The sequence below is a fragment of the Marmota monax genome, unplaced genomic scaffold (assembly GCF_021218885.2).
Source record: "Marmota monax isolate L192 unplaced genomic scaffold, Marmota_monax_Labrador192_F-V1.1 WCK01_AAM20220418_F8-fsc00050, whole genome shotgun sequence".
Taxonomy (NCBI): domain Eukaryota; kingdom Metazoa; phylum Chordata; class Mammalia; order Rodentia; family Sciuridae; genus Marmota; species Marmota monax.
Window position 1 is genome coordinate 8,099,621 of NW_026694552.1, and position 13,296 is coordinate 8,112,916.

The window sequence follows — 13,296 nt, forward strand, 5'->3', positions numbered from 1 at the left end:
ATGTAACATGAGACTCAGTTTGCTCATCTGTAGAATGGAATTAATGATAGTTCCTATTTTGTAGCTTTATTGTATGATTACAGGAATCAATTGCTGGAAGAGTCTGTGGTTTCTATATACTTTGCGATTATTTTTTTCCTCTCTTTCTCTCCCAGGTGTAAGAGCCCTATCTTTCCCTTATTTTATTGTGCTAAGTCATAAGAAATTCCACTGGTTATGGGAAGCTGTGGACTCATAGAATCAAACTTGGGAAACTGATGTGCCATAAGCCAAGACAGGCCACAGTGATCAAGAGGATTAAGATGCCAGATAAAGTCAAAGGGTCCTGTGCCCTTTACAAATGCCAACCACTAAGTGCTCTACAAGAATTTCTTCAGGGCATGATGGCAAGAAAGATAACATGTGACTAAGTCAGTTTGCTGGCCCTGTTTTCTAACTTCCTTCTTCTCCCTACTGCTCCCAGCTCCCTCCAGGCTTTGGTTAAGATCCAATCTCAAGTAAGCCTGGCCTCAAGGCAGCCGGTGGTAGCCAGCCCCAGCACAGAGTCCAGAAACAAACATAGCTGTTTCTAGCAAAGGCCATTCCCAGAAGTGCCAGTGGAAAGATACAATATTTGCTCACCATGAAATCTGCCAGTTTTCATTGCAAAGGTTCATCTTTCAAACTTGCAACATTTTGAATAAACCTGAGTGATATGTTGAATATGAATTGATCTGTAATCAATAATCTCATAGACAGATTTTGTCCTTTCCTTGTTTAATTTCTATCCATGAGTCAATAATGACTCCACATTTCAGTCCCTATGGGGACTTTCAGTCAACTTCTGGGGCTTGATAGTTTTCATTCCAATGGGATCACACTGCCAAAATGGATGCTGTCATTCAATAAGTGGAAAACAGATATTTCCATGATCTGGCCTGGCCAGGATGTAAAGTAGTGCTGGTGTCTGGCAAAAGGAGGTCATAGCTATGTTACATGTAAAAAAATTCATTATATTACTCTCTTGAACTTTCATATATGTTTGTAATAAAAGTGAAATGATAAATTAAAAATAGAAGAACTTGTTTAATTCAAAGAAAGAGGAGATAGAACATCAAAAATGTATGAAAGGCCAGGGAAATAAAGTTAGTTAGCATAGCATATGTATCCTGCCTACATTCATTTTAGCCATCAAATTAGCCTTATGAATAATATCTGAACATAGATTTTGCGTGAGGACAATGTTTTGCATTTTTCTTTCATCCATCCAATTTTCTCCCTAATTAAAAAAAAATGGAGGATTGGGAGGAAAAGTGTATTTTAATGCAAATTGTAGACATATCATTTTACTCATAAAATAGATCAGTATAGCCAGGTGTGGTGGTACAAGCCTGCAATTCCAGAGATTTGGGAGGTTGAGTCTCTGGGATTGCAAGTTCAAGGACCATCCTCTGCAATTTAGTGAGATCCTGTCTCAAAAAAAGGGGCATGGATGGCGATGTAGTTCAGTGGTAAAGTGCCCCTGGGTTAAATCTCCAGTACTAAAAATAAAAATTAAAAAATAAAATAGATAAGTATATATCTCTACCAGATTTGTGATTGTTTGTTTGTTGGAATGGGGGATTTAGCTCAGAGGTGCTTAACCATTGAGCTACATCCACCGCCCTTTTTAAATTTTTTTTTTTTTTGAGACAGGATTTTGCTACATTGTTAGGGGCTTGCTAATTGCTGAGGCTGACTTTAGACTTGAGATCCTCCTGTCTCAGCCTCCCAAAATGCTGGGATTACAGGCATGCACCACCATGCCTGGCTCTAGCAGATTGCTTCTTAGAAACATAATCAGAGTCAGGAGCACTGGTACATAATCCCTGCAATTTGGGCAGCTGAGGTAGAATGATCACAAGTTTGAGGCCAACCTTGACAACTTAGACCCCATCTCAAAATTAAAAAAAATGTCTGTGATGTAGGTCAGTGATAAAGCACCCCTGGGGGGCGGGAGAAAGAATAAAAAGCAATTGTGGATGTTCTATGTGTTCTCAACAAAAGATTGAGCAGCAAATTAATGTCAGGGCTAATTACTAACTGGCTTAGAGGCTTATAAGACTTATGGCAACCTCCTGTCTCCATGTGTACATGTTCTCTCTTCTTCAGGGTGCAATGCTTCAGCATTTGGATATTTGGGGACTTTGCAAATACTTGCCCAGAATTTCAGTGCTTGTTGAATCAGTGGCATATGCTTGCGCAAACAAGGGGAACATTGTCAGGAGCAGACCAAATGTACTACAGAAATGCAGAGAGGATTAATAAGTAAAGCTCTTAATAGCAGCTGCTTTGTAGGGATTGCTGGATGGTGGGCAGGTGGGCTCTGAGTTGTCAGGGGCATGGTTCAGGAAAAGCAGAACTGAACATATCCTGTAAAAATGTAAAAATTCCATGTAAATATGAGTGTAGCTAGAGCCCAGGATCCATATTGGGAAGTCTAAGAGATTAGGAGTGGGCAGACTGTGGCATGCCAGATGTGTTTAGCAAAGGAATTTGGATTTTTATATTGACTCCAAACAAATGAACAAGCAAATGAAGAAACCATCAAAGCCAACCATGATTAAATAGTTAGAAATGTAAACAAGAGCCCTATTAAAATGTAGGTTTCTATATCTTTTCTTAGGACAAATATTTTCATGAAGAATTTGCAAGAATTTAGTTTTTTGTCTCATTGTGGTATAACACATTTAACCTTAAATAAATGCAGCTGCTATGTTGACCTGAAATCAAAACCTGTGGGGCTGGGGATGTGGCTCAAGCGGTAGCGTGCTCGCTTGGCATGTGTGCGGCGCTGGGTTCGATCCTCAGCACCACATACAAACAAAGATGTTGTGTCCGCTGAAAACTAAAAAATAAATATTAAATTCTCTCTGTCTCTCTCTCTCTCTAAAAACAAAAACAAAAACCTGTGTTTAGAAAGCAGATCTGCCCATTAGGGTACTCCTTGAGGAAGACTGTGAGGTGGGCTCCAACCAGCCTAGGTTGATGACATTAGATCTAGAGGATGATTAAGTTCTTACATTTTTCTTTTTCTTTCTTTACTCTTTTCTTTTTCAGTCCCAAGGATAGAACCCAGGGCCCCACACATGCTAGGCAAGCACTCTACCAATGAGCTACATCCCCAGCCTGTTGTATTTTTTTTTTTATTTTGAGACAGAGTCTTGCTAAATTGCCCAGGTTGGCCTCAAACTTTCGATCCTCCTGCCTCTGCCTTCCAAGTAGCTGGGATTACAGGCCTGTGCTGCCATGCCCTAGTAGGTTGTAAGATTTTTTTTTTTTAAATAGCAGCTGAAAGTCATTAACTGCAGGTGAGAAAGAATAAGGAAGGCTGACTCCAGAACTGGTTGGACCATGAAAATTATATAGTAACAACTCAAAGTTTTATGTTCAAATAACCTGGTCTACAATTCTGAAGCCAAACTTTTGCTAAGATGACTCATTTCCCACAATTACTACTGAAATTCTATTTAATTTAGTTCAGTCTAAGTATGATGCTTAACTGGGGAGAAATAAAGGGTGAACGTGCTTAGCTACTTACCCCAAATGATTATTAGTCTCATCCTATTGGGGTCCAGAACTCAAATGTCTTGATTCCTTGTTCTTTTCACTTACATAATGAGTAAGCCCCCTCTACCTTAGTTTCCTTTGTGTTTGATGAGGTTAGATGAGGTGATGGTGGTTCCTTTCTTGTAGAATTTATATGATATTTTAATGAATTAAAACATATAAGTAGTCAGGCACAGTGGTGCACACCTATAATCCCAGCAGCTCAGGAGGCTGAGGCAGGAGGATAGCACGTTCAAAGCCAACCTCAGCAACTTAGTGAGGCACTAAGTAACTTGGTGAGACACTGCCTCTAAATAAAATACAAACAAAAAGGGCTGGGGATGTGGCTGAGTGGTTAAGTGTCCCTGAGTTTAATCCCTGGAACTAAAAAACAGCAAACCAAAACATAAGCACTCAGTGATTGTAATTATTCATTCACTCATTTATCCACAAAATTAACAAGTGTTTGTTTACTATCTTCCATGCAGTTACAAAAGAAGGAGGGAAACTTTATGGGGCAATACAAAAGAGTAAAGACAAGGTCCTTCCATCAAGAAACTTAGAATCTCCTGGGGAAGTTAAGACATTCTTCTTGAATATGTGACAAAAATCTGTCAAACAAGTAAAGCTAAGGCTATAAGAAGTCAGGAGAAGAGAAAATTATTCCAAGGTAACTTTTCCTCTTCTTTAAGTTTTACCTTTTCTATGGAGACTTCTTAACTTGACACATCTTTCTATCCTACTCCTAAGATCTGCTACATCTGTCTTCACATAATACCCTAGGCACAGTATTCACATTCACGTTCCATACTGCCTTAAATTTTCTATTTTCTCTCTCCCCTAGCACACAGTCTACTACTGACCAGAACCCTCTGGGCCTTAGTTTCCTCACCTGTGATACATGACGGTTGAGCCACAGGACCTTTGTGAGCATTGCTAACCTAACATTCTACAGCTATTTCTTATTTTAGCATCAAGTTCCCACATTGAATGTAGATTAAAAGTCATGGTGGAAACTTTCCTATGTCCATGTATGAATACACCACAGCGAATCTCACCATCATGTATATCTACAAGGCACTAACTTAAAAAAGAAAAAAACTAAAAGTAAGGGACTGAAGTATAGAAGTTCACTGGATTAGACAAAGGAGAATGAAGGGAAGGGAAGGAAGATGGGAATAGGAAAGACAGTAGAATGAATTGGACATAAATTTCCTATGCTCATACATGAATACACAACCAATGAAAATACACATCACATACAACCACAAGAATGGGATCCTAATTAGAATAAGTTATACTCCATATATGAATAATATGTCAAAATACACTCTACTGTCATGTATAGCTTGGAAAAAAAAACTAAAACTAAAAGTAAATAGTAGAAAGATCAGTAGAAGAGAAGGAAGGAAAGGGGAGGAAACAGAATAGGGAAGGGAAAGTGTAAGTACTGGGGACTGAATTAGAGCAAATTATACTCCATGCTTTTATAATTATGTCTAGATGAATCCTAATATTATATATAACTAGACAATTTTTAAAAAACTAAAAACAATACTAATACGTTACAGTGGAAACTCTCTGGGCTCTCAGGGACTTTCAGCTTTCATTGCAAAATTCCTGGGATGAAAAGTAGTCCTTCCAGATTATATTAGCAGAAAGAGGAGATAGTAAAACAATAAATGTGTGTAGAGTTCTTTGTAGTGTGGATTTCTTTGGGGCTATGTGAAAATATATGACTCTATTTGTATAATAATGTGTTTCTCACATGACCTTTACCTTCCTTTCTCTTACTAAGAAGTCTCTCTCTGAGCCTTTCCCCTATCAGCAGCTTTGCTCAGTGGTTACCATGTTACACTCTTTAAGAGTTAACTAAGTATAAGAAAGTGATTCTGAACCTGGGAAACCACAGTACTCTGTTCTCTGCAACTTGCCTTCCTTTCCTGTCTCTAATGCAACCTTTCTGTCTCAATTTCTCACATCCTCCTGTGCTTTGGAGTCCTCATTCCTGACCCTCTCTGCTGTATTGCCCGTCCTTGACCCCATGAGATACCTTTTATCCATTCATGTATTTACCCATTCATCAGAATTCATCAAGTACCTACACTCTATCAGGGGCAAGGCATTGGAGCTGGTATTTGAAAGAGGATAGGAGTTTACTGGGATGTGGAATGGGACAAAAAAGGAAGCATTGTTCAGAGACACAGCATCTACAAAATCAATGGGGCATACAACTCCTTATGTATTTAAGGGCTCTGCAAGTAACTCATAATACCTACAGAATAGAGAAAGGATTAGAGGTGATGTTGGAAAAATGAGTAGTGAACAAATAATGTTAAGGCAAGATTGCAATAAATCACCAAGTAGATCTTAAAGCAGGAGATGGAAACTTTATTCACCAGTTGGCTGTCGGGATCCACCAGCTAGTGGGTCAAGGGGTAGGCTGCGAGTCTACATCCTTCGATCCCATTCTGGGGTTTGAGTACATCTTTTATACTCCAAAACCATATAAAAGCATAAGTGACTATTGCTATGATTCAAAACCATAAACAAACATCATAATATCTAAAATCATAAGCAGAAAAGGGGGTGGGCCAAAATGTCCTTAGTTATGTACAAGTTAAAGAATGATTACTAACATCTAGACAATCAATCTCGGACAGGGTACATTGTCCAAGAAAAATGGGAACCAAAGAGAGAACTCTTCTACATTGTACAAGAATTGCCATTTTGTGTTGCCAAACATGCTATGCTAAGCAACCATTGGTGGGTACAGAGGTGGGGCTTTCCATGGGAGAAGCATTTCTTATATGATGGGGAGTCTCAGGGAAAAATGGAGTCTGTTTGGTCATTGCCCATATACCTTGGCCCATAACAATAACAGAGATGTATCTATGCTGTGCTGAAGGTTTGGATTTTATCCTCCAGGTTGTAGGGAGGGGTAATGGAAAGCTTTAAGTAGGAGATTAAAAATCAGATTTGCATTTAGAAAAAATCACCATATCTGTAGTGAAAGAGATAGCTTGGAGAGAAAGATGACTAAAAGTAGGGGACTTGCCAGGACACTATTGCAATATTCCAGATGAAAGAGAGACATGAGGCAAATCAGTGGCAAATGAGGGTGAAAAGAAATGAACAGCTGAGTATGAGTGGCATGTTTAGCAAGCAGGTGACAACATTTAGTAAGTCATTCAATGAGGGAGATGAGGGAGAAGGTCTCTGACTTGGTTGACTTATTGGATAGGAGTGATGTTTACTAGAACAGGAGACAGTGGAAATCAGGCTTGAGTGCAAAGTTATGGGGTGCATTGTGGATGTGTTGAGCGCAAAAGAGTCTCTTTCAAATTCTGCTACATAAACAGCATTTGAAAGAAAGATGAACACCTTCCATATAGCTTAGAAAAAAATACATTATCATGACCTTATGAAGGCACTCATGTAGCTGAGCACAGTAGCACACACCTGTAATCCCAACACCTTGGGAGGTTGAGACAGGAGGATCACAAGTTTGAGGCTAGCCTTGGCAACTCTGTGAGACCCTGTCTCAAAATAAAAAAATAAAGGGGCTGAGGATGTAGTTCAGCAGTAAAGTGCTCCTGGGTTCAAACCTCAGTACCAAAAAAAAAAAGCTATTTATATAGAGCTTTTTAGCTGAATTGCATGAAGTTGGCCAATTTTTCATTCTTCATTCTAAAACCTTCTTTTTCCCTCAGAGACTTAGAGCCAACTCAATTGGCTATGGTGATGCAAAGAAGAGTAGGACAAGTAATTAAAAAACACAGTCAAGTCAAAGCTCCATGGGTAACTCTCAGGGGGAGGGGAAATGTTCTCATGTAATTTTAGAACCCTTATCTGACCTCACTGGCAGATAAGACTGGTCAGACAGTAACCTTCATGAAAAGTTTAAGTTCTAGAAAGTCTACATTTATAAGTAGGAGGTAAGCAAGAACAGTAAGAGAAAATAATAACATAATAACATTGAAGCATAAAACTAAGATAAAGGAGGCTGTTACTTGTTATTATCAAGTAGCTTTTGGAGGGGGCCAGATTATTTGAGAGAACAAAGGGTGAAAGCTGATATTTAAACTAAATGAGTGACTAAAATAAACAAGGACAGATCTACATGTTGCCTTTTTGAGTTTCACTTAGAGTTTTTTTTTTTTTCACATTGCTCAGACAATTATTTGTTCAGAATTCAGATAAAAAATCTAGAAGTTGAGGGCCAGAGTTGTGGCTCAGTGGCAGAAGGCTTACCTAGCATGCATGAGGCACTGAGTTTGATTCCCAGTACCACATAAAAATAAACAAATAAAATAAAGGTATTGCATCATTCTACAACTAAAAAATTTTTTTTAAAATCTAGAAATTGAACCTGATTTCCCTTTTCCCCTGCATCTCACTCTCTACATCAACATACACTGATAATTCTGTCTCTAAAATATGTTCTGAATCCACCCACTTCTCTATCTTTGTTACCTCCTTAGTACAGGTCAAGGTTGCCTCTTGTTTGGACTGCTGCCGGAGTTGTGCTCTACCACTGAACCACATCCCTAGCCGTTTTCATTATTTATCTTGAGACAGCACCTCCCTAAGTTGCTTACTGCCTCGCCAAGTTGCTGAGGCTGGCTATGAATTTGCAATCCTGCTGCCTCAGCCTCCCAAATTGCTGGGATTACAGGTATACACCACTGCGCCCCACTCCCTTCCTCTACTCTTATCCCACTCCATAAACCATTTTCTACCTAGCAGCTAAAGGAATACTTGAAAAATTTCTACAAGTTCATGTCATTCCTTTGCCTAAATCCCTTCAATCCTTTCTCACTGTGTTTAAGAAAAAAAAATCCAAATTAATTAAAATGGCACACAAAAAAACCAAACTATCTGATCTCTACCTACTTCTTCCACATTATCTCTCATTCCACTCTTCCTCATTTGCTTAACGGCAGCCATATCAGGCTTCTTTCTGTTCCTCAAATAAACCCAGCTCCCCCCACTCTCATATCTCTGCACTTGACATACTTTCTGCCTGAAATACTTTTTCCTCACATCACCATATGCCTCACTCACTGTTTTTTTCTTTTTAAATATTTTACTGTCGCTGTGAAAAGAATAGTGAAGGGCTTCTCATGAGTTCCCAATCTGACTCTCATCTGTTGTTGTTCAGTTAAAATTCACATACAATGAAATTCACCTTTTATAAAATGTACAATTCCATGGTTTATGGTAGACTCAGAGTTGTGAAAACATCACTAGCATCTAATGTCACACATTTTCATCACTCCAAAAAAAGATCCACAATCCTTTAGCTATTATGCCCCATGCCTCACATCTCTCCACTCCCAGCTCTAAATAACCACTGATCTACTTTTTGTCTCTGTGGATTTTCCTATTCTAGACATTTCAAATAAATAGTATCATAGAATATGTGGCCTTTGTGAGTGGCTTATTTCAATTATTTAATGGTTGTGAAATTCATCCATGTTATATTAGTGCTTCATTCTTTTTAGTGGTCAAATAATATTTCATGTATGGATATACCACATATTGTTTATCCATTCATCAGTTGATGGATATTTGGGTTGTTTTCACTTTTTGGCTATTAGAAATAATGTTGCTATGTACATTCATGAACAATTTTTATGTTTTTTTAGTGCATTATAATTATATATAATATCAAAATTCATTGTGAAATATTTGTACATTCACATACCATACTTTCATCACTGTTATTCCCCAGTGCCTCCCCTCCTCCCTCCTCCCTCCTCCTGATCCTTTTCCTCTACTCTACTGCTCTCCCTTCTATATTTTTTAATTGAGGCATTAGAATTATATATATATATATATATATATATATATATATATATATATATATATATATAGGATATATATAGGATTAATTGTGGTATTTTGGTCATAGATTTTTATTTCTCTTGAGTATTGTTCTAGTCAACTGTTTAGCCACTGTGATCAAAAGACATGACAAGAAAAACTAGAAAAACAAACATTTATTTGGCTCATGGTTTCAGAGATCTTCTCTGGATCAGTAGTTAGGCAAAACATGGTGAAAGGGGGAGGAAGGCAGCTCTGCTCACCATGGACAAAATATAAACCCAAAGGCATGCCCTCCATGACCCTCCTCCTCCAGCCACACCCACCTGCCTACAGTTATCACCCAGTTAATCCATTCAGGTGGATCAAAACACTGGTTAGGTTAGGGTTCTCATAACCCAATGATTTCTCTTCAAAACCTTCCTGCATTATGTCATACATGAACTTTTGGGGAGGCACCTCATATTTAAACCATAATAAGTATAAATGTAGGAGTTATGTGCTGACTCATATTATAAATTTGTTAAGTTTTTGTTAATTACTCACTTTTACATATTATTCTGCTCAAAGGTTACCTCCCCTCAAAAACCTTCCCTAGCTATGCCTAATAATCATATACCTCCACCATCAATCTTTATCACTTTCCCTCATTTTTGTTTTCTACATATCAATCACCACTGTCTAAAATAATCTTGATGATTTCATTAGTTTACTTATCTATCTGTCCCTACTAGGACATCAATTCCACAAGGACGGGGACCCTGTCAAACTTTTCACTGCTGTACCCTCAACACCTAAGACAATGATTGATTAGCACACAGTGGGGTCTCAATAAATATTTATAGATTACATGAATGACTGTATGGCAGAAATATCAGTTCTTTTTTCCCACCACAAGGATTATCTCCAAATTTATTTATGACTGTTTTAGTGCTTTTCTATTCCTTTAATTCATCTTTGGGAAAAGTAAAAGCTCACACATTTAATTATAGGAAAGTGACCGTAGCATAGAATGTGTGAATATTATTATTATTGTTGTTGTTGTTGCAGAGCAAGGTCATCAGCAGATTTTAAGTGATCACAAATATTCATAGTTACCAACCAGGTTTTGAGATCATGCCATAAAGATTTCAAATGTGTCACTTGGAGTAGCAGGCATAAATGTATTAAAAGGGATAGGAAAATGGAAAAGGGGACACTCTCAGGAAGACAATGGGTCCTCTTAGAGAGGAGAGGGACAGCATATCCCTCCTGCTCTCCACTTCCCATGGAGGTATTGAGGTTCCCATGGAAATTTTCCGAATCCTGCCCAGGTCTACATCTTTACTGTTGACTGACAACAGGATTGCATCAGACTTTCAAGTCCCCACTGCACATGGTAAAGGTCCAAGGCAACACCAGGTCACTTTGGCCTGTACTGACTGGTTCTATTTAGAACTTGTTTTAGAGATATTAAGGTTAGGATGAATTATCCTTATATCCCTGAGTTCTGAAATCTAGCCTGAGTAAGGGTCACAAAACTTTCAGGGTAACTTGTGTTGTTATTATTGGCATTTGGGGCCTGCATTTCTCCTGCAAATAATAGGGTATTTGCAGAAGGATATAGCATATCTTATTGACTTAAGCTAGGCAGGGCTGTAGGTAAATTGCTTTTTAAAAGAAAGCTTTTGGGGATCAGAACAGTGGGACCAGTTTATAGAATTATCCTCTTAACTTCATGTTCCCACTGCTCATGTCTGTCTGTTACCTAGTACTAGCCATTGAATCCAGGGTCTTCTGCATGCTTGGCAAGTGCTGAACAACTAAGCTACATCCTCAGACCCTTTTTTTAAAGTTTTGTTTTGAGACAGAGTCCCATTAATTTACCCAGGCTTGACTCAAACTTGCAATCCTCCTCCCTCAGTCTCCTGAGTAGCCAGAATGATAAGCATGTACCACTGCACCTGGCTAAAATGTATGGATTATTTGACTTAAATTTGCACTTCCCACCCAACTCCTTTATCCCAGGGGTTGCAAAGTGCAATCAAAGCCACATCTCTTTATTAACAACTCCCTAAGTGTGCAATGATAGGATATTAAAGGAAAGAAAATTCTAGTGAGGAAAAGGAGACATGAAATGCTCCTCTTTGCAAAGCTTTAAATTGAGGGTTTCTCCCTTGAAAAATAAGATCTTCTTCAAAATAGTTGGACTTCCAATTTTTAGATTAAAACTAAAACATATTTCCTGACAAGATTCACATTTTTTGTTACCCAGAAATCTTTCTAAGAAATGTGATATTCGTTGTTACATCTTTATCAGAGAATGACAGAAGAGTTGTATGATAAGCTAGTTTTGACCCTGACAAACAGTCATTTGTATAAAATAAATGAAACAAGTGTTGAGGGGCAGAGGAGGAAGAGATCTGAGGGTTTTTGACTCTGAATAATAGAGAAATGAAATCAAAATTTGTATGCAAAATATTTTCCTAACTTCTTCTTTCCACATATCTTCATATGCCTCTCTTTGAGAGTGGAGGTTCTTACAAACTAGATGCAGCATTGAATAGGTATAATAGCTTATTAACATTTCAAAAGAAATCAAAATTGCCTGTGTAACATTTTCATATACAGCTTAATACCTTCCCTCACAACCTTACATTTCAAGGATGCCTTTCAGAAAGTGTTTGCTATTTGAAATCACTGATTGAACACATTAAAGCATGTGTAAGATGGGGACTTGAGTGCAGAGTAGGAACTTGGCATGGAGAATAGGGGCTGTTTTCTAGAGGTTCCTTTAGATTGGTGATTCTCTCAACCCTAATCACCTCTTCAAAAGTTTCAAATAGATAAGAGTGGTGGTGCATGCCTGTAATCCCAGCAGCTGGGGAGGCTAAGACAAGGGAATCTCAAGTTCAAGGCCAGCCTCAATAACATATTAAGGCCCTAAGCAATTTAGTGAAACCCTGTCTTAAAAAGGAGGGGGCATGCTGGGGATGTGACTCAATGGTAAAGCACCCCTGGTTTAAATCTCCAATACCAAAAAAAGTTTCAAAAAAGATAGTCTCAAAGCACAAAGGAAAAATAATCACAGGTACAAGCGTAGATAAATACAAAACACAATGTGAAACAAAACAAACAAGTTGAAGAAGGATATAATCAAATCACCATTTACATGATGCAGAGTAAGTTAAAAACCATAATTGATGTGAATTGCAATTTGACATTTTATGTTATTTTAATGTGTAATATAACATCAGAATTTGAAGATTTATATTGACTTCAATACAATGGAAGGAAATTTAATGTGTACAGGGGCAACTCTGCTCTTTTTCTTCCTCAACCGCCTCCTAGCCCAACACTGAATTTCCACAAAGCTGATAAGGAGTTTTATTTTGTGTTACTAGAGAATCCCCTTCCTCCTCTTACTGATAGGATGACCAGACTGGGAAAAGGAACCTGGACTCAAGGTTGTTTCAGTTTGAGTGCTACCAATTCTGCCCTCTGGTGGTGGAGACTCAACTTGCAGATGACCAACTGTTGCATTCTTTTCTTGCTATAAACCTAGGCGTTGCACAATTTATAAACATATGGAAATTCATTATTTAAAGCTTGCTTGCATTTTCTCATAAACAGAATCACTGAGTTACATGGTGGTTGGGTTTCCACCTGCCAAATTAATAAAGTCACCCAAATGTACCCATGTTTCTAGAAAATACTGTTTTCAATTTGGATCAAAGGTTTACCAAGTGTCTTCTACGTACAAGGCAGTGAAAGGGCTATAAATATGATTCAGAAAGAGTATTTGTCTCTAAAAACGTTATTACCTTGTATGGCAAGATGATACATCCACATTAGACTAAGAGGATATTCAAAGTGTCATTTGGAGGGGTACATACAGGAAAGAGCAAAGATCAAAAAGAA